We start from the raw sequence: 23,251 nt of genomic DNA, 5'->3' as shown, positions 1-23,251 counted from the left end.
CCAGGTCTGCCATGGAAAAGGAAAAGATGAGGAGGCCCTAGGGTGGTGGAATAAGGGTCTACCCCACCACACCAGTGCTGGAGGTGAAACCATTCTCTCACCTCATCATGAATGAATGAAAATGGTCTCTCCTCACCCCCAAACCCCCCAAATAACCCCAACCAACCCTGCCATCTCTTTCTCTGGGGACCTCCATTTTTCCATCCTATGATCAATGCTGCTCAGGTCGAACCAGGCAAAGGTTATAGAAAGACAGTAGGACTCCAAACCCTGGCCATTCCTGTGAATAGAATCAAACTCCTGAAAATGGCAGAATCACGCTGGAAAAAAAAGTAAAATTGGCACCAAGGCTCTTGGCTTAAAATTATCTGCAATCTTCAAAAAAAGAGAAAAAAAGGAGAAGAAGAAGAATCATTAAAGTGACAATTCTTATGTCTGATAAGGCACTTTTTGGAATTAAAAGGGAGAAAAAACACAAAAGGCACAAACAGGTATTCACAGTGGTGGGAAGATTACCAAATCTATGAGCAAGGGATGCACCCTGACGCCACAACACAAAAAGAAAAATGTCGCGGGAGAAATATGGTGGAGTTGGCAGACGCAATGAAAAAGAGTCCTTATAACTCCGAAGTATTTCCAATATACATTTACATTCTTCACGCTTCCAAGGGTTGACCTACAAGTTCTATACATTCATCACAAACCCACACAAACACACACATACCACAGCACATAAGTCAAAAAGGGAGAGAAATCTTGCAAATTCTCTTGAAAGATATAGCAGAAAATAAGGGTGGGAGAGACATTCATTTGTTTTGCATTTTAATGCAAACTTACCTAATTTGCACTTCCCAAACCAATATGTGAACTGAAATGCAGTTATACTTTGATATTCAGAATTTGCCAAATTTCACAATGTAGTTCTCCAATTAAAATGTGTACAAAAAGGTGTATATTAGGAAAAGGTGTGCACAAAATGTGGATATTAATTAAAGAAAACATATACAAATGCATTAGGGGAAAGTGCTTCCAAAAATGCATATATTAGGAATAATGCACCTATACTTTGGAAGCTTTTCACTTACGTTAATTCTTTTGGCAGATTTCCCAGGGGCTGGAAAACAGTATTGTGTCCCAATCTTTAAGAAGGGGGATAAATTGCTTCCAATTAATTACCATCCAATTAGTTTACTAGATGCTTTCTCCAAACTTTATATGCATTTTTTATTGGGTAAGGCTGAGGATTAGGCAAATAAAAACGTCATTGGGAATGAACAAGCAGGCTTCTATCATGGAAAGTCTGCCACAGAGTAGTGCTTTGTTTTAAATCATCAAAGAGTAGGGATGTATGCAAAATTTGTTCCTATTGCAAATCATACAAACATGTCCCATTTGCAACCCTGAATGTAAGTGCGAGCAAGAACACAATTCTTGGGAAAATGTTTGAATTTCCCAAACATGTATTTGATTAAAAAATGCACACTTCTGCAAGTGTGTGCCTCCAAAAATATGCATTTGGGCATGTGCTCACTCAGTTGCAGAAAATGTGCACTTTTAAAAATGTACTTTTTTCTGAAAAATGCACATTTTCCCTGTTCCCCCTTCCCAACCCCCAACCCCAAAAAGACACCCACAATTGGGAATGCAAACTTGGTGAAATGACAGTGGTGGCAGGTGACTTTAGTTACCACCAATCAAACTCTAATTGTACTATCCAAGTTGCTGAACCCATTTTGGGGTTCAGCACCTTGGATAGCACTCTTCAGCACCTTGGATAGCACTGTTACAGTTTTGGCAGGTGGGAACTAAAACCCTGAATGGAATCACAGCCCCTCTGGAACGGGAGTTGCCAGATGGCACTGCGAAATGGGCTTTGAGGAAGAATTCAGAGAACCGTAGCAAGCTTGACCTTTGCACATTCATCCCTCTCTAGCTAAGAAAGAAATATGCAGGTGCCCCTAAGAAGCGCTTATATGCTGTTTTTGTAGAACTGCCTTCAGCCTTTGACAAGATAAACAGAGAGATGCTTTGGTAAAAACTATGGAGGCTTGAGGTGCATAGTTTCTTGTTAATTCTGATTAAGAACCAGTATACAGGCACATCAATGTAAATAAGGGTAGGCAGAGTGTGAAGGTTTGAGGCCTACAGAAGCAAGGAAAGGAAAAAGGTCAGGCCTAGGGGCCTGGAGGGTTTTTTTTTTGGGGGGGGGAGTAACTCTGAGAAGAGTAATTTCATTTCCCCAGTTAAGTTTCATTTCTTCAGGTTTGAAGCAGTACTTTTGGTTTTGGGGAAGAAGGGTATAAAAAGAGTGAGTCAGAAAGACTAGAGCAGTAAGAGCAGAGTCGGGGATACTAGAGCCTGAAGAGGGAGCAGGAAGAAGCAGCCTGAAGAAGTCTAAGTATAGCTAGGGTAAAGGAACTTGCATTTTCTCTTAATGCCTTTTGTATCATTCAGCTCTACTGTGTAAATACCTTTAGTTCTGATCTGCTTGCTTTACTTCACCAGTAAACTGTTGTGGTTAAACCCTGTGTCTAGTGTGTTAATCACCCACACATACAGTCTAAACCCCATGTTATTGGAAAGGGGGAAGTAAAAGAAAGAAGGTGGAACTCTTTAGGAGGCAAAAAAAATCCTTAAGTTGCTCAGGGGTCCAGGCCATAAGGGTAACCCTGGCACAGCGAAAACCAGTTGTCAGAAGAAATTTACTCAACAAAAGGCATAAGACAAGAGTGTCTGTTGGCTCTTTTTTGTATACTATATATGTGAATGATGTTATTGTCCAACTGCCTGACAAGTCCAACTTCCCAGTGACTGTAGGTATGCAGAAACTGAATATATTGCTATATGCAGATGAGATGGTTCTGCTATCCCAGACCCAAACTGATATGAGAAGATTGTTGAAAGTGTTTGGGGTAGGGATGTCAGAGAAATCCACTGCGGATTCAAATGAGGCTGGATTCTTTGGAATCTGGCCTCAGGAATCCGCAGCAGATCGGGACCACTTACCTCCCCTCCAACTCAGGCAAGCTTTTGAGACTAACATTTTTGTCTAAGGACTTTGCCTCTTGTATATGATCTATATATTATAAATGTTTGATTTGTTGTGATGTAAATTTCCTTTTTGGCTATAACCTGTAACTGGTTGCCTAATAAACTTGATTTGGATTTGGCAAACGAGAATCCCCCCCCCCAAAAAAAAAATCATAAACTGATGCAGAAATTGGATGAAATGAATTTAACATTGGAAAAATGAGAAACTGAGCAAAACCAAAATTGACAGATCCATCCATCTCTAGTTGAAAACTGTAGATGTTCTAGACAACCAACAACCTCTCATGCAGTACAAGGATGTATCTGAACTATTATATTGTCACACTTCAAATTGATTTGGACAACCACAGCCTAGGTTGAATGGCCTTGCCACAGGCAACACTATACAGTTTGTGCAGCCAGACTACACACTGGGTGGAGACCAGAGCTAGAACTCAAAACAAGCTTACTCCATCAGTATCTACAGAATTAATTTGGGATTTGCTCCATGTGCCACCTGTGTTGGAGTCTAGGTTCATGGCCCCTTAGAGAAAAGCCTTCTCTGTAATGTACATATGGGGAAACTGTAGTCCACATAAGGCCCACAAATGCCTCTAATACAGCGGGCCAGCGTCCTCCTGCTGCTGTTGCCATAATATGCTGGTTGCTGCCGAAATCGTGCTCCCCCAGCCTGCTGAGGTTCGGCAACCTCAGCACAGTGTGATCTATATGGGAAGGACACCATGCAGGGAGGGTTATTCCTCATGCATTCTCCTCCCCATCACAATCAAGCTCCACCCCAGCTAACTAAATAGCTGTCATCCCTGCAAGCTATCCTGCCCATTTAAATCCCACACACACACACACACATACACCTTTTATGGGGGCTGGGAAAAGCTGAGGACTATGCTAAGCAGAACACTTCTTTGACTATTCCCAAGCACCAATTAACTGGAGGAAGTAGGAGATGCAATGGGATCTTTGCTTTCTTTTTTTTCTTTTTTGAATCCCCATATGCTGAGATGGGGAGACGTGTGTCTGTCTGTGTGTGTGTGTGTGTGTGTGTCTGGGTGTGAGGAAAGTGTGTGTGTGTGTGTGTGTGTGTGATGGTGTGAGGATGAAAGAGAGCAGGGTAGGCAAACAGGAAGTCTTTCTACGAGTGTGTGTGTGTGTGTGTGTGTGTGTGCATGCAACATGGGGTCCACTACCAGAATGTGGGCCCAACCTCCTGCTTATCACAACGTGCAGCCCTTGGGAGCGAGAAGATTGCCTGCCCCTGCTAAAATGAACTCTGCTCCCACCATACCAATGCCTCTCAGCTAAACAGCATAGCACCGTGAATGCCCTTTGGTCTTGGATTTCCCAGTAAATCTTATACTTCCGTGAGGTATTTGGTCCATGGGGCCAGGAAAGTGGGGCTATATAAGCTTCAACTACTTTGGAAGTCAAAAGGGATAGAAAGTAAGGGTGGTTTCTTTCGCTAAAGCTACTGCTGAGACAACACTGCAGTCTTCTACACCATATGACAGGGGAAAACCAACATAGTCTGCTTTGGTTTTGGAGACACCTGCCAACTTCCAGGACCAGGAGAATCTTGACTGTGAACTGCCAATCTTGCCAATCAGCAGTATTCCAGAGCGTTCTCTCTCTCTCTCTCTCTCTCTCTCTCTCACACACACACACACACACGCACACACATGCACTATGGGCAGACCTTATGCAGTTACCATAAACGATTGGCCAATTTCATCTTGTTCTGAGCTTTGTACCTCAATCATTGCTCACGTCACAACCTTTAGGACAGACCAGTCCTTAAATTATGAGGGGAAAGTTGGGGGGACCTTAATGAAATCCATAACACTGATTCTTTCCGATTTCAGTCAAATAATACCCCCTGTGGCCTTTTCAAAACAGCAGCTAAGTGGGGTGGCACAACAATTTAAGCACTTGCCAAAATGTGTGAAGAGTTTTGTGAAGGGAACAGAATATCCAGAGCTAACTGTTCCCTGGAAACCCAGGTGAGTCCAGTGAGTGAAAGATATTATCGGGCTTTCTGGTGAAATGTGAGGAAAGACAAAATTATAGAATAGGAACACATATTTTTTTTTTAACCTTTCCGATACGGAGACTAGGAAGAAAGCCTTTCAGTGATTGCTAATGTAGAACAGATAGTAACAAAATGTTACATTCCTAGTTTCTCATGTTATGAATCCTGGAAATGTTATTCAAATTGGGGCTGTGCATGGACCCCCTGATCTGACTCGGAAGTTGCTTTGGGGCTTCTGAGGCAGGCTCGATTTGGCTCAGGCTGATTTGGGGGGGGGGGCCTGACCCACCTCGGCCTACGAAGCCGAAGCAGGATTCGAACATCCAAATCCCGCTTTGGGCCTCCCAACACACCGACCAGCCCCCAGTTCCTTACCTGAGCCCTTGTTCCATTAGGGGGTGTGCTGCCGCCAGGGGAGCTGCTGCTGCTGCTGGGACCACCAGGGGAGCCGCTGCCAGCACTGCCAGGGAAACCGCTGTCCATCACAGCCCTCCGACCGCTGACAGGCAGGAGGGCAGGAGTCACCCGCCAACTGCGCTCTCTCGCTTCCTTTGAAGGAGAGCAGGGTGCCCGGTTGGAGGCCAACTCCTGCCTCTGCTCAAGCCTCCATGGGTTCCTTGCTTGCAAGGAGCCCGTGAAAGCTTGAGTCAGTTGGCAGACGCAGGAGTCGTCCTCCAACTGCACTCTCTCCCTTCCTTGGAAGGAGGTGAGGGCACCTGGTTGAGGGCTGACTCCTGCCTCTGCTCAAGCCCTCACAGGTCCCTTGCTTGCGAGGAGCCCGTGAAGGCTTGAGTGAGGCCAGTGGTGACAGCTTGCAATGAGGGTGGGCTGCTGCTGCTGCTGCCACAATCTCCTAGGCCCTCTGAACATGTGCCAACAGCCATCTTGTTCTGGGGAATGGGGGGGAGCCATTTTTCCCTGTTTTTGTGTCATGGCTGCACCTATGAGTGGAAGATCCATGATTTTCTGGTTCAGTCCATGGAGGCAGATGTGCTCAGTGATATGATGGCGGTTTGGGGGATTTGCTCTGCAAAAATCATATGAAATCAAGAGGATCTCTGCCAAAGATCCATGTTTTTGCACTGTGGCTGCATGCGCAAGTGGCAGATACATTATTTCTCCGGTTTAGTCCACGGACATAGATGTGCTCTGTGACTGGATGATGGTTTTGTGGGTCTCCCCTTTAAAAATAGTATGAACTCATGAGGATCGCTTTTTGATTTTATGGACGCTTGTTTTACCCATTCCCCATAGCATGCACTTTCTTCTCAGTTTTGTTCTGGCAAAGGAGAGTGGGAAGGGTTAAGGCTTCCTCTGCCATGCCTGGCAGAGACTGGGGCAGTTGTTCCCAGCGGCCACAGAAGAGGCAGGATAGGACTGGAGCAGAGAGAGAAATGCCAGAGCTTCCCTCTCAGCTCCTGTCCCATCCTGCTGCTGCCACCACTGCCACTGCCACCATTATTGCACACCATGGCAGCTCGTCAGGGCAGCAGGACGCTGCTCAATTATCAGGTGGCTAGTGCACCCCAATGGATCATCTTGCACCCTGCCCCTGGGGTGCGTGCACCCCACTTTGGAGATCTTAGCCAAATAACATACAGACAGTCCTCTCCTCTCCAGTAACACCACCTCTCTCACAATAAGCAAATGGAGGCTGACTCACAGCAAAGCTCACTCCCTCCTCCTCCTCCCTCTCCTCTCCCCCCACCTCTCCCAGTGGCTGGATCCCTCTCAGATTGATACATTTGGTGCCTCCACGTCCTCTCACCTTCCCCCTCCCTCCTCCTCTGCCCCTCTGTGTGATCTTTCAGAAGTTGATACATTTTGAAGACAGCCTGTCTGGGCTGCTCAGAAGGCATAAGAAAAGCTCTGAATATAAGAGATGGATGAGGCGCTTCATGGAGGAGCTGCTTCACTTCGGGGAAAATCAGTGCTGGTCTGATGCGCTTTGTATCACGATGAGGCACCTCCGAATCAGCCCACTTCACCTCGTTATTTGGGCTTTGTACCGAAGCAGTGCACATCCCTAATTCAAATTCCCATCCATTTCCATCTTCTGTTTTGCTACATTGCAGACAAAATGTCTTATGTTCTTACAATATTTTTTAAAAGACTCCGGGAACAAGATTATAACATATAGTTAGTTCCTTCAGAAATGTCAGCTTTGAACAGGTAGCACATTCCCCCAGTTCCTTGACAAAATATCAGAGATTGCTCAACTGCATCCCCAGGACCTTCCCTCCTATCATAACCCATCTATCCAATGTTGGAACTTGAGGTACAACAAAAGAAACAGATGTGGGGACTGTGCTTTAGCAAGATACACTCTCTTTAGCACATCTCCTACATGTCTAGCCAGTGCCATACCATTTGGGACAATTACATAAACACAACTGTACCCCCCCCAAGTTAGTAACAAATTGGGACAAGAGCAGCAGGAGCATAAAAAAACTGACAAAAAAGACATCATAATCCCCCATTTGACAGCAGAAGATGTAAACAGACGGAAAGCCAATTATTAAGATTCAGAGGTGTAAAAAGAGGACAGCAAAAAAGAAATCTAACCCAGTTTCGCACGCACACACCCTGTTCCTGCAAAACATTTGGAGGGATGTTAAAAATGAAGAGGTTTCTTCTTGTATGTTGTGAAATACTAATAAAGAAAACTGCATTTGCCCAGTACAAACTCAGCCAAAAAGAAAGAAAGAAAGAATCTGCTTGTTGATGTTAGATGACAAGGAAAGCCAAGCCTCTAATCAAAAGTATGTTAATAATAAGGTTTTGAAGATTAATATTCTACCTGTTTTTCATATTCAGATGCATGGTATCTTAGGATCAGATGAGCATCAGAAACAAAAGGCTAAACAAGAGTGGCTATCGGACATCTCCTTCACACAATGACAATATATAAGAACAACATGTTACCACAAACGTTTGCCCCCATGGGCCATCCTCTGTTGAGAAATAGTAATTTTATTTCCAGTAGTCAGTGGGTTTCATACCTTTTCTATTGCCCCAAATCTCTTCAAACTAGATATAAAAAAAAAGTGAGCTATTTTCTTTGCGAAATCCATCTATTTGTATTTGAAGTACTACTAATTTCATAGGAATAAGTTTCCTTAAGATGAGGGACTATGAAACCTCTCCAGTTATTTCCATGAACACTTTGCCTCACTAAAAAGAGACATTTCATGGTAAGGACACTTATCTGCAAAATGGAAAAGTAATCTTTGTTTATGGCAGGATTTTCCAAATGGGTATATCACTTTCCAATTTGAATTCTACCCAGAAGAAACTGACTGGGTATTGAACATTATTTCCTGTTACTCATTACACTACCCCATTCCGGTAGTTGGCATGCTTGCCACTCACTCTACATATTGCTGAGCTATTGCTCAGCACTATTCCCCATTAAATAGCTGAATGGGTTGCTATTGCCCATGATGTGAAGCTACTTCCTCCTTTTGTTATATAGATCCAGGACACCCGATCAGAAATCTACTGCTTCATTTGGGACATTTATCTGCAATTATGAATGTGTGATATTTGCTTCAACAAATATAGTAGTTCAATAAAAGAACACACATTTTCCCTTGTTAATGTTAGATGACAATGGAAGCCAAGCCACTAACCGAAAGCACTTTCATAATAAGATTTCAAAGATTAACGTTGTAGCTATTTTTATCTTAGATATTTGTTGCATCCTTACTGAGAATGATAAAAGTGAAATCACATATAAGCCTTTGAATGTTCTACCCTCCTAGCTTTGAGCTAAAAGCCCATTCTGGGAGGAAAGGGGGAATGACTATGGTTTTATTCAAAAATTATAATGATGCTTAGGATGAAGAAAAAGCACATTGATTTGTTGTCTAAACTAAACAGGATTTTCAAGAGGAAAGTAACAGTATTACTGTGATGCAATCAAGGTTAAGATTTAGAACATAAGACATGCCTTTATGGATGTGACTAAGACCTCTCTAGACCAGCAGTCTTTCCCCAAAAGTTTTCTATCAGATGCTACTGGAGGTTCACAGGCAGACCTTGACGGTTGTTTGTGTCTGTTTGTCCCCATCATTAGGTATTTAGAGGCAAACTACCTCTGCAGTACAGATTTCATTTTTAAGTTTTAGGACCTCTAGCTATCTTCCATGAAGTCTCTATTTTAATGTTAATGGAGTAAAAGTCACTCATCCATCGTAACAGTCATATCATAATCAGCTTTTACTTCTTAATGAACTACAGCTTTCCTAGTGGAATAATTTCCAGAGGGGTAACGATCGTAGTTTGTTGTAGCACCTTAGGGTGCAATCCTATGGCCACTAGACAGTGGCTAGATGGCCAGAGGATTGTTCAGTTTCCAGGAATTGAGCTCAGAGCCCATGTTCCGAGGACAGGTCCTGGAAGACTGCCTCCCCACCTCGTAGGTGGTGCAGGTTGTCCTGGGCTCCACGCTTGGATGAGCTGCATAGAGTGGGGCAAAAGGGGGCGTTCCCGGGGGCAGGGAGGGGCAGGAAGTGTGGAAGTGCCAGTACGACATTTCCTATGCATAGTTTGGCCTTCCTCCCCACCCCCCGCTCCGAAGTCCCGCGGCTAGACAGACAAAAAAATGGCCATCTAGCTACAAATGCAGGGTGGCTGGAGCATGGAGGAGAAGATCCTCTCTGAGCTCCACTCGCCCTACATTGGATAGGCAGTTGCCTTCAAGTTCAGAGGTGGCTGCCTATCCCGATAGGATTGCACCCTTGGGTCCATGACCCCCCTGGCAAAGGCGAAGTGCAGGCTGAAGGAGCAGGATTGCAGCTTGAGATCGACAGGCATACGGCCAAGGAACACCTAATTACTTTGAATGAGTTCAAATCTCCAGGGCCAGATGAACTGCATCCTAGAGTCATAAAGGAACTGGCAGAAGAACTCTCAGAACCGCTGTCTATTCTCTTTGAGAAATCATGGAGGATGGGGGAAGTGCCAGATGACTGGAGGAGGGCTAATGTTGTCCCTATCTTCAAAAAGGGTAAAAAGGAGGAACCTGGGAACTACAGACCCAGTCAGTCTGACATCAATCCCTGGGAAAATTCTGGAGCAGATGATAAAGCAATCCATCTGGAAGCACCTTGAAACCAATGCCGTGATGACTAGAAGCCAACATGGATTTGTCAAGAACAAATCCTGCCAGATGAATCTGATATCATTTTTTGATCAAGTTAACTTCCTTTGTTGACTGTGGGAATGCTGTAGACATAATATACCTTGACTTCAGCAGAGCTTTCGACAAAGTGCCCCATGATATCCTGATGAGCAAACTAGCTCAAAGTGGGCTAGATGAAACAGCGATCCAGTGGATCCACAGTTGGCTACAGAATTGGAATCAAAGAGTGCTTACCAATGGGATCTTCTCAAACTGGGGAGAGGTAATGAGTGGGGTACTGCAGGGCTCAGTCCTGGGCCCAGTGCTCTTCCACATTTTTATTAATGACTTGGAGGAGGAGGAGCAGGGAATGCTGATCAAATTTGTAGATGACACAAAATTATGAGGGATAGCTAATACTTTGGAAGACAGAAACAATATTCAAAGTGATCTCGAAAGACTGGAGCACTAGGCAGAAAACCACAGAATGACATTTAATAGGGATAAATGCCATGTTCTGCAGCTAGGAAAAAGAAACCAAAGGCACAGTTACAAGATGGGGGATACATGGCTCAACAACACTACAAGTGAGAAGGATCTTGGAACTGTTGTACATCACAAGCTGAATATGAGCCAAAAATGTGATGTGGCTGCAAAAAAGGCAAATGCTATTTTGGGCTGCATTAATAGAAGCACAGCTTCCAAATCCTGGGAAGTACTAGTTCCCCTCTACACAGCACTGGTTAGGCCTCATCTGGACTATAGTGTCTAGTTCTGGGCACCACACCTTAAGAATGATGCAGACAAATTGGAGAGGGTTCAGAGGAGGGCAACAAAGATGATCACGGGACTGGAAACAAAGCCCTATGAAGAGAGACTGAAAGAACTGGACATATTTAGTCTTGAGAAGACTGAGGGGAGATAGGATAGCGCTCTTCAAGTACTTGAAAGGTTGTCACAGAGAAGAAGGCCAGCATCTCTTCTCGATCATCCCGGAGTGCAGGACACGGAATAATGGGCTCAAGTTACAGGAAGCCAGATTCCGGCTGAACATCAGGAAAAACTTCCTGATTGTTAGAGCAATAAAACAATGGAACCAATGACCTAGGGGGGTGGCGGGCTCTCCCACACTGGAGGCGTTCAAGATGAGGCTGGACAGCCATCTGTCAGGGATGCTCTGACCTGGATTCCTGCATTGAGCAGGGGGTTGGACTCGATGGCTTTGTAGGCCCCTTCCAACCCTACTATTCTATGATTCTATGATTCTATGAAGACTAACACATTCGTTTTGGCAGATATTTCTGTAGACTAAAGTCGACTTCATCTGAACAATGTCTCTAGCCAGTGTTTTATTCTTCCTGCTCCCTAAAATTGGGTATTTTGGATAATGAAATTGCCTACATGTAGAAAATTATTTGTTCTAGAAATACTGAATACATGTCAAATTCTATCTGTCTATCTATCTATCTATCTATCTATCTATCTATCTATCTATCTCAGTACAACCTTCTAATGAAGGCCAAAAAACTACCATTCTCATAGCGCATCTTATCCAATATTCCATCTGTGGTCAGAAATAACTGTTTTGGAAGAAACTCTTAAGGTATTTAAGGAAATTACCAATCCATTGCAGTTCATTCCCTGCTTCACAAGATATGGAATGTCTGGGGATGAATGAGAAGGCACACTCTTTACTATTAAACTGTCAGGGTGGAAACTGAGCCGATAGAACCCCAGAGCAGTTCTGATTCTGAGGAGGATCAGCAATCCATGGGAGAGGAGCCAGCTCATCCCTCACAGGCACAGCAGCTGGCAGAGATTCCTCCTGCTGGCATTCCTGGGATAGATAGTGACCCTGGCAGTGAGAAAGTGCAGGAGAGGGGCTTGCTAGATGCTCGACGCAGATGCAGGGAGCGACGAGCGATGGAGGGCATGGAAAGGAGGCGTAGCACCCGTTTGGCGCGCAAGCAACAGCTGCGTCCCGTAGACCCAAGGGAAAGAGGGAGGATCTCTCCCTAGCCCATAAGTTCAGGGTCTTCAAGTGACTCTCCTTCAAACGGGGACCAACTGCCTACCCGGAGCAAAAGCTACTCTGCTGTTCATTTCTTAGTCACTGGTGATTAGCATCTGAAAGAGTCATTAAGTTGTAAAAGGATTAAAGCCTTGAAAAGAATCCTTTCGTCTGTGTCTTGAATTGGCTATTGGAGTGTACTGAACGAGGCCGCTAGGGCGCCCCTGACATAAACATTATGTTTTATCCTCCATTATTTTATCTTTTTGCAAAAACAAAAAACACACATACACACCCCTCTCAGTTATACATCATTCGCATCCCCTGGTAGCATGTTGACACAGGCCATGTGTCCAGATCACAAATAAACTCTGAACCCAAAGTCTGTAGATTTGGGGCTCAGAACTTTTCGAAACAGTATGTTATACCCAAGCCATCACATTTACAATCGTTCAGCATAGGTGATAACTAGGCTACAGCAAGAGAAAACTAGTATGGCTTGTCATAGCTCCTGTGGGTCCCTTCCAGTGCGTCCAGACACAGGAAGAGAAAACACCTAGAAGAGATGCATGATTTGCCCATTCTCTCTGAGGAATTGTCACAGTATTCTTCAATGCTGACAACAAAAGGTGACTACAATGAGCAGCTCTATTAGTTTGCAGTGGCAGAAACCAGGAGATATTCTTTCTGTGCATCTTCCTTTCAGACTGAAGGTTGGCACAACAGAGGAAGAAAGGTAAGGGAAATGTGCAGGCCCTTTGCCATAGGATGAGGCATCATGTTGGGAGGGTGCAATGAGCACGGTATTATCTCAGTGAGAAAGCTCTACATACTGGATCAGAGGCTCTCATATTTTGGAGCTTTTAAAAGTATAGAGACACCTTTGTAGAGGATAGACAACCACCTCAAAACTCCAGGAAGCAGCTATAGTTGAGTGGTACTCTTGTATAGCAATTTGCAAGCTGAGCCAATGAAGGATGCTAGAGAAATGGCAAGGACAGCTCCCTTCCCGACCCCAAGCATTTTGCTACGCCGTGCCAGCTCCACCACCATCACCAGCAGCAGTGCAATGAGATAACAGGGAAGCTGATAAAGAGCAGGGCACACACCAGGGAAAGGCATCCCTTTACCAGGTTTGCAGGTACAGCACAACTGGTCTACACAACGGATTTTCACCATGCTGATAGGAAAGGGTGTAGAAGGGGGAATGGGGAAAAGAACGGGGGGAGAGGTGGGGGAGGAAAGAGAAGGAGAAATAGTAACAATGATGTGAGAAAATAGAAAGAAAGCAAAACGTAAGAAATAATGATAAAAAATAAACGAGAAAAAGCACTCAGACAAGAGGACTCACAACTTCTCCAAGCCAGAGCGAGTGTGAAATGCATGCAGAGGACCGGCACATGGACAGCCTTTAAAGGGGAAAACTGTTTTCTTCCAAAAAAGAGACAGACAGACAAGAGTCCTCATACTCCAAAGAAATACACCAGAGTGACCACTGTGCAGGGCACATACAAGTCCTTGCCAGCCCCACCTAGGCACATCTAAGGCTATGAGCAAAAGGCCCCGTCCCAGTTAAGGGAAGAGCATGCAGGACAGAATGCAGTGGTGAGATACAGTGAGTGCTCACCAACTTGCTTTGTGGTTTTTGGGTTTCCCACTGCAGTGGTGTGATTAATGGCAAGAAAAGAAGGTCTCTTGCAGGTTATCTGACACAGCAACCTAGGTATAAACAGGCTTTGTGTATCCGAAGATTCTGTACAGATAAAGCACAGAATGTGGAACTAGCCCCAGAATGTGGCTTCCTGAGAATCACAACTTTCACTTGTAAGGTGAAAAATGTTTATATCCCTTATGGATGATAATATAGGCTTTAGAATAGCAATGTCTACTGAGTTCCCAGAAGCCAGACTGGGGGAGGCAAATAATATTTCCAGTAGTTGGGGGCAGAATAATGCTCCCTGCATAGCTTTTTGTTGCTTCCCATTACTAGCAAAACCAGAATGCATAAGAGAATTATGCAAGCTTGTGTTAACTTTGCATAATTTGGCCAGGTCATGGAATCCAGCTTTTCCTGGTGCAGAATTTTTGTTTTTGTTTTGTTTTGTAATCTATAAACCACCCTTCATCTGCAGGGTATCCCAAGCAGTGCACACGAACAGACAAAACAAATCCACGATGAAAACCGCAGAACTACAAATTAAAAGGCAAAAACAGAAAACGAAGTTGAATTGCCTAGGTGCAGAAGTGTGCGTGTGCGTGCGTGCGTGCGTGTTGTACACACAGGTCTGAGTAAAAGTTTAAAATGAATGTCATGATGACACAAACCAAACCAGGCCATAGGTCACCAATAGGGCACATGCTTTGCACACAGAAGGTTCCAGGTTCAATACCTGGCATCCGCAGTTTAAAAGCATCAGCTTGCCAGGCACGACCTACTACTGAAATCCTTTTCCCAGTTCTAGGAAGAATGCAATGGGTGGGGGGTACTTTTTACATTTCATAAAGAGAGTCATCTAGAGTCATACAGATTTGCTTGCATCCCTTGTTGGAAGAGAGGGAATCTGCTCATGCCTCCAACACTGACAAGTTGCTCTGAGGCCTATACACAAATCTCATAAACTGTGTCCCTCTTCAATTTTTATAGCTCCATACAACAGGGGGTGGGGGTGATTCTTAGTGGCCTGGTCATAAAGCGACCACCACCCTTCACCCACTGACAACTTTACAATCCCAAATCGTAAAGCAATCACTTGGTTCTGTTCTTTATGGGGCCAGTTAAAACAAAAACAAAAAGCAACCCAGAGTATACAGCTGTTTTTCACTTTACTGGCTTTCATGTACAATAAAGCTACCCAGCCCCTCTTGTTTAAGGACAGCCTACTAGTACATCAACATTACAAGCTATAAATCAGGGCCTGCACAGCTTGCAGCCCTTTGGAGGCAAACACAGCCCACCAGCCATTTATGGCGGCCCTTTTTTGCTGTCCACTTAGAAGACCCGCAAGAACAAGAGCTGTCATCACACTCTTGTCAGGCTGCCATAGAAGGCTTGTGGTCCAGAATTTTCTCAATGGGTCATACTCACAGGACACACAGACCTGCCATACGTCCTGCATTTACGGTTTCAAAAACAGACATATTTCAATGGCCTCCTAGGGCTAAACTAGATGATAGGAGAAATGTGGGATCACATTTCACATGTCTCTCTCTTTTTTCTCTCTCTCTTTTTCTAGGAAATAGCAGGGGAGTCAGTGAGGAGGATCAGAGCTCCAGACTGCACTACGGAGTGGGGGTAACTTTTCCCTTGTGCTGTTGTCAGGGGATGATTTATTTTCATTGGGACACTTCTATTCCACCCAGAAGGGATGCTGCCATTAGTGGGGCAAATAGCAGTTGGCAGGGTGGGTTGAGGGGAGGATTCCCACTGGGATGTGGCATAGGGGAAAGGGCTACCCCAGCCTTCCTTCTGCACCATGGACCCAATCTTCATCAGGCTAGTCAGTGGCTGCTTTTCATAATTTTTTTTAATGCATTAGTAAACTATGCATTTAACATAAGGTGTAGCTTGGCCCTTCGGCTGGACATACACATTCAGCAGAATTAGGCAGAAATGAGGTGGGAGAGCCCCATGGTGGAAGTTAGGCAGCTGCCTTCTACCAAGTCAGACCCCTGGTCCATTCAGCTCAATGCTGTCTCCTGCAATGACTGGCAGCAGCTCTCCAGGGTTTCAGTCAGTCTTTTCCAGCCCTACCTGGAAATGCCTGGGATTGAACCAAGCACTTCCACAAGCAAAGCATGTGCTCTTTCATTGAGCTATGGACCCTTCCCAATTGGATGTACCACTTTGGAATGAAGGTGAGGTACCATCTCTTTTTTTAATGCTTTTTTCTTATGTGTAAAAACTCCCTCCAAGCAGAAAATCAGAATAGCGGGGAGAGAGCTACGCCAGACCTCTAACTAGGGATGTACGAAAGGCACTTACCTTTCGCGGATTATGTTGATGGTGGGGGGGAGGCACTCCGTCCCTCCCCCGAGAATCCTGGACGGGGGGGGAGGCGCTCCGGTCCTCCCCCCCCCCAGAATCCTGGCCGGCCGGCTGTGCTCTGCAGGAATTCTGCGGAGCTGCTGGCCGGCTCCGCCGGCAGCTGGACATCCGGCCGCTGGCTAGCAGGGATGCAAATGCGTCCCTGCAGTCAGCCATGATAGGCTATGTAAATGTTTACATAGGCTATCACAGCAGACTTAAAAAAACAACAACACATGTATGCAAATGGCGGCGGCCACAGCCGCCGCCATTTGCATTCCTTATTTTGCAATTCCTTATTTTGCAATTATTTGCAATTCCTTATTTTGGCACATCTTAGTCTACGTCAAGATTTACGTAGACCAAGACGGAGAAAATAAGGGGAACGCAAATAGCGTAGCAGACCGCTATTTGGAAGACCGGCCGCTGCAGCCGCTGCCCCGCTGCCGGAGCCGCTGCCGCCAGGAAGATCCGCCCCAGGTAAGTCTCGTCCTGGGGGGGCGGGGAGGGCAGACCGTTCCGCCACCGATTTCGGGGGGCCGAATGCGCTGGCATTCGGCCTCCCCAAGATCCGTGGCGGGATTCTCTGACATCCCTAAATATAGCAGTTTTCCTCACCTACAATCCGAAGTGATACAAACAATTGTACCACCTCAGTTCACTGCATATGCAAGCCAGGCCTTACTTTAGAAAATCCCACAAGTTACAAACTTGCTCTAAAATAAAAGGGCCTTGTGAAATGCAGCCTAGTTGCCCAGATCCCAACTACATATCCAACTGCACCAATTCATGAAATGCCACTGGAATGGTGGATGGCCATGCCATGTTGTCATCCTAAGCATCAACTGCTATTGCTCTAAATCATCCTTCCACAACCTAGTGCCCTCCAGATGTCTTTGACTTCAACTCCCATCAGCCCCAGCCAATGGTCAGGAATACTGGGAAATGTAGTCCAAAACATCTGAAGGGCACCAGTTTGGAGAAGGCTGCTCTAAATCTTATAAGGCCAGTTCATACACGCCTGCACATCATTTAATTAGTGGCAGCTGGATGTGTGAGCCAATAGGCTCCGTTGAATGGCACTGCCTTTGAGTGGATGTGAAAGCTCTGTCTGTAATATTTGATCTGTGAAGGCTCATTCACACATGATGTTACCATGATGCTGCAGAGATTAAACATGAAACACATGTGGGTAAATGAGATTAGAGTACTACAATGCATTCTGAAGAGTGTGTTTGGACACTTCAGTTGGTGCGGAATGTGGCAGCTCAGGTACTGGCTGAGCTTGCTGTTTCAATAGCATCACATCAGCTGATATCATCTTCAGTTTTCCTTAGAGAGTTTGTAATGGCTTGTCCTGAAAGCCAGGACAGAAATAAAAATAATTGGCTGCTGAACTGTTTCCGAGCACAAATTCAAAGCACTGTTTTTGATCTTTAGATGGTTTGGGACTGCCTCCCATTTGCACAATTAGGTCTTTATAAAAGGCAGCGCTCTATACCTCACCTCCAGTTAAGGTACTGCAGGAGGATATGTGGGACATGGGCCTAGCAATGTACGGGCTGTGTAAAGTACGCTCTGTCTGTGTTTCGCGGATTGTAAGGCACCTTAGGTTCTGTCGTCCGCTCACAGACGGATGTGAATTTTTTTTTTGTCATGCAGAAAAATACACAAATAATTATGAAAGTATTTACATAAGTATTTACATAATTTATCTTAGTATGTAACATTTCACATATTGTATGACAATTATGCCTAGGGGAGTGGGGGAATAAACATCAATTGGTGCCAGTGGAAGCTTTTTTCTAAGCTTAATTGAATGTGGGTGTGTGAAAGGGATCATGAAAAAAAACTTGCCAGCCACTCTTTTTTGTACACTTTTTCACACCTGTCCACAGCTATTTCACATTAATTGTAACTGAAGAGGAATTACTTATTTAGGACGATCTGGGGGCAGGGTGCAAATTAAAGAATGTATTTAATTTGGTGTGATTTGGATGGGAAATTGGCAGGTACTGTCTTCTGTGAAATTTAAATAAATCCTAATAATTTTCTAAATTTGCATATATATACATATATATAAATTATCATAGGTACAATTTATACAGATTAGTGTCCTATGGACCTGGGGCACAAATCTTTTAAATACCTAGCAATGGAGGGAGGTCCCCCACCCACACACACACACAACCAGATGTCTGGCATGCGGCATAGCTGGGTCGGTGGTCAAATCTGTGTTGAAGAAGAATTTGTGGAGGGAGTTGTAATACTCCATACTGAAACTCATGCCTCCAAGCCCAAAGTATGCATGAGCTTGATGACATCATTAAAACCCATCACTGCCCCCCTGTAGAGCCACTAAAGGATTTCTCTGGAAACAATTAGCAATTTCCCCACGGACTAGTTCACACAAGCTGCAGATGAGGTGGCAAGCTGTTCCAAGACTGTATCACTTCAAACAACAGCCAAGGGGGATTCCTTCACAGACAGATCTCTCTATAAGGGAGAAGGTGTGGCTAGAACATTTTCCTCCTGTCATCTGGGTTTTCTCTATGCAAGGAGGTTGGATGCTTTTCCCAAGTTAAAAGAATAAAATCACATGATGTCCACGTGCGGTCTGAAGAATCCAGGGACAATGCTACCATTCCACTTGCTCATTGTGTGAACTAGGCCTAAGATTTTCCAGATCTCTCTCTCTCTCTCTCTCTCTCTCAGCCAAAGTACCAACCCATTATTTACCTGTGCTGGTGACTATGCAAACTGCAGTCCCAGGTGCTGTTAACTGAGGAACTAGCCCCCTGTATCTCACTGACTTTTTTTTTTTTGCTTCCCTGGACTTCTTTCTGGGACCTTACTTCTCTTTCTCTCTCCCCCCCTCCCCATTTTGGCTGGGGTTGGAACATCACCTGAGCAAGATTTGAAGGGCCAGCCCCACACAAACGCAAACACAAACCCCACCAGTTCAGTCGCTCACTCTTATTTAACTGTGTTTTGCCTCATGCATGACAGCCAGAAGCTGAGATACACAAGGAGAGAACTCTGACAAAGCCCTTTGTTGCTACTCACACTGAGCTGGTGCACACATTGTGACAAAGAACCCTTTGCCTGTGTCTTTTTATCTCAGCCATTTTCTCCCATGTCAGCCTAGTCGGTGGGTGGTGGGGGTGGTTCAGGAATGAGGAGTTACTCAGTGTCAGACGCCCGTGGGACATCACAATGCTGGTTCCAGGGTTGTGTGGACACAGGCAGGCAAAATGCTGTCAGTGGGGTCTTTCACAAGTTGTTGGCCCACCTCCTCTTCACTGCTGCTTCCGCCGCTCATTCACTTCACCTCTCCCACTTTGAGGCCAACCTGCAGAGCTGCCCAGAGGGAGAATGCAAGGCAAGCAGAGGCTGTGGCTTCCTATGCTCGTGCCTGTTGCTTCTCACTTGCTTTGAGAGAACAACTGAATAGGCACTGACAGCAAGAAAGAGGAAAAGCAAGGACAGGGAGCTCCAGGGATCAGCAGCAGTGGGGCCTTGGTAGGTGCCCAATGATGTCGACCCTCAGCATCAGCCTTGGGGCACCAGTTGGCTGTTCCTATTCTAGATGAAGAGAGGAAGGATGTTTCATACTCACTCCCTTCTGAAGATTCCATTACACACAGAGAGAGACCCAGGCATCACGTTGCTAAGCAACAGCTTGAGTGAGCAACTATCCACAGTCAACTGGGGGGGTGATGGAGAGCACCCAGGTGGCTCCCCCCCCCCCGCTGCCCCCTTCCCTATGCCAGGGAACAAGCCAATTCCTGATGCACAAACCACATCCCAAGAAGGCTTTCTTTGTCTCCCATTAAAGCAAGCCAGCTTTAAGGGAACAAGCCGGCTACCATTTATTCTCTCCTTCCCCACCACATTCCATTGAGGTGGAAAAGGCATCACGCTTCTGAAGCATTAGCCATGAGTTCCACGAAGGCTTTCTTCTCTCCCATCCACCAACCCATGAGGGAACAAGCCACCCTCAGTTCAAAGGGGCAGGAAGGCTTCCTTTCCATCCCCTCTCCTGGGCAAAGAAGGAGCAGGCTGAAGAGAAGACAATTTGTTGGCCCAGACTCTGTATCGCTTCAGAAGTCACCAAATGGCATCCAGATGCAACTGAAGCCCACAAATACCATTTTGTTGATAGCCAAGATACTGAGAGCAATGAAGGTGTTACCAGTAGGGTCCCCAAAGGGTTTCATGAGGCCTCTATTTTTCTCAGCATTGTTACTCCTGCCTGCTTTTCCTTGGTACCTCACAGTGACAATGCAGTCACAACGGAGAAAGAGGGAAGCTCTCAGCCTCCCCTTCTCCTGAGCACTCAGCTCCCCCTTCTCCTTCTGACGTGGAAGGCTGGAGTGTGGCAAAAGTCAAACAGCAGTACTGAGGGCCAGCATTTAGAGAGGAATGAGGCCTTCCCCCACCTGCTTTCCCCCCTCAATACCTCACAAGTTGCAGTGCAGGCACAAGGGACTTTGAGAAATAGGGTTCAGTTTGTACCAGAAATGGAGAGAGATTGATACAGAATCCTCAAGTGAAACTGCTCATCAAGAAAAGCGGACAAGGGTGGTCTGGATTTCTGAGCCCGGACAGAGCTGGAAGTGTATGTGTGAAAGAAGCCCTAAAAGAATGCATGTGTGAGGGCCAAACTACAAGTTACATTAAACAGATCTTCGCATTTGCATATGTGTGAATGTGTGTTTTAATAGCAACTGTGAGAGGGCCCTGATCCAGATGGCACAGGTGGAGAAGGGAGTTAATCCTTTCCCCTCATATCACGGTCCAGATAAAAATTACTCCAGAAACTGCTAAGGGAGTCCATTAATGAAGCATCTCTGGGGCAAATAGCATTTGGGGGCCTTATTTTTCTCAGAAATGTGGCACAAGAGGGAAAGGGTGAACCCCCCTTCACCATGTCATGGTCTCAGTCTGGATGAGGATTCTCCCACAGCTGCTATTTAAAAACACTCTCTCACACACACTGCATATGAAACTGTAAGTATGAGAGCCAAGCTATATCTTTTCTTTCTTTTTCTTTTTTACAGTTGGGAGGTGGTGGTCTGATTTTTATCCCCCACCCCTCTGTGGGGAAGGAAGATTTAATACTTTCCTCCCCTACCAAGAATTTACTGGAAATCCACCACCACCATGTTGGTATAGGGTTTAGAAACAGCTACTAGCTATGTATTTAACATAATGTGTAGTTTGGCTCTGAATGAGAGAGAGAAAGGGACATCCTTCTTAAGTTAACTGGTGATATGATGGAATTAAAAAGTTATAGTATTATATATCTAATTTTGGCTAGATTTCTCCTCTTCTAAACATGTCATACATGAACAAAAATTTATTTTAGCCTTATTTTTATTATTGTATAGGAGGAATAGGGTATGCATTTAAAAGATTTCTATACTGCCGTACTTACAAAATTTCACAATGCTTTACAAGATTTATAACACATGATGGATAAATCTGGCAAGAAAATAATTTATACTATTCTGTTCCCCTGTTTTGTGGTAAATGCAGCTGCTAAGGCAATTGCTCACCCTAAAGATACTATAGAAACAGACTCCATCCAGGAGAAATCTAGTACCGAAGGAAGGGATGTCTCAAGAAATATCCTGCAAATCCAGGGCAAAAGTTGGCTACTTCCAGCCCAGAAATGTCTCCATCTCTGGCCCTCCCACCTGGTTGCTTCAGAAAGAAAGGTGAGAGAGCAAGTCTTCCCCCATCAGCCCAGCAGGGACTCCTGTTCCATAACTGCCTCCATCAGCAGCCATTCCACCCGAATGTTATGTAAGCATTGTCTATGACATGGTACCCGAAATGTCTTATTTTCATCTTCTCTCCCTATTCCTTTTGCTTTGGGGAGAAGTTCTAGTAGACTGTAACCCTTTATTTTATATTTTAAGCTTCCAAGAGCAGTGGTATATAAATGTAATAAGTAAATAATAACATTAGTATTGGAACTCATAACCTAACAATGCTTAGCTACACCATTGCCCTCTCCAGTTGACACCCATCTCCTTGACTATTCCTGCAATAGTTACCGCTGCATCAAATATTTTCATTTGTGTCTATACAGAAATACATTTCTGCATGGACAAAAGGGAAATGTATTGAAGAATGGGGAAACCCAAAAGCCACAGCGCCTAAATGTGCAAAGGTTTGTCCTGGATTTTGCAATACCTTATTCCCCTTTAAAGGAAAAATATATATATATATGTTATTGGAAAAAGCCCCTTTGGTATCCCCTCCCATGCCCCTCTCCCCAACCACGCCCCACAGCCCAGCACCATCCTTTCAGACATTGATCACCCTTACCTATTGAGCTGAGGAGTAGCTTGTCTTGACAACACTGCCCAGATAGCTGAGATTAATCAAAAACAAAGCAGTTATCAACACCCTCAAGGAGCCAAGCTCCACAAGACATCAGCAAGTCAAAAGGAAAAAAAAAAATCCAAAGGAAGAGTGAGGGGAAAGAAATCAAAACACAAAAACAAACAAACAATGCTGGAAAAAAGAAAGGGGGAAAGAAACAGAAACAAAAGAAAGGATGACTAGAGCGTATAGAAGGCACGGCTTCAAAGCACAGACAACAGGGTGCTATCACCAAGGGCATATCTACACTACAGACTTAAACTAGTTCAATACTCATTTCCTCTTCCCAGGGAATCCTGGAAATTGTAGTTCCTTGAGGAGGGTAAGGCCAGCTCCATCATTAAGCAAGGGGACGCATGTTTTGCAGTACCATTAAAGGGCAGCAAATGGTCAATTATTCGAGTTTATTACGACATTTTTATCACCAGGGTAGGGGCCAGTTGGATTTTCAGCCTGGGGCCCTAAGATGTCTGGAGCCACTTGTGAAAGGGTGGGGGCAGGGTAAGGATCTCTAACAGAAAGTATTCCGCATTTTAAAAAACTACAATTCCCGTGGATCTTTGGGGGAAGCCATGGCAGCTGAAGTGTTAGGAAAATTGATATTTTGTATCGTGTAAG

At 44.9% G+C, this 23,251-nt stretch overlaps 1 protein-coding gene across 1 annotated transcript in view; it reads right to left on the bottom strand.

Annotated features, from left to right (window-relative positions):
• IGSF9B (immunoglobulin superfamily member 9B) overlaps nucleotides 1-23,251 on the bottom strand; it is a 137,049-nt gene that overhangs the window by 1,254 nt on the left and 112,544 nt on the right. The window lies entirely within an intron of this gene.

The sequence above is a fragment of the Heloderma suspectum genome, chromosome 6 (genome assembly GCF_057233095.1).
Source record: "Heloderma suspectum isolate Gila_16-S chromosome 6, 16-S_ref, whole genome shotgun sequence".
Taxonomy (NCBI): domain Eukaryota; kingdom Metazoa; phylum Chordata; class Lepidosauria; order Squamata; family Helodermatidae; genus Heloderma; species Heloderma suspectum.
This window is presented reverse-complemented; position numbering and strand designations above follow the sequence as displayed.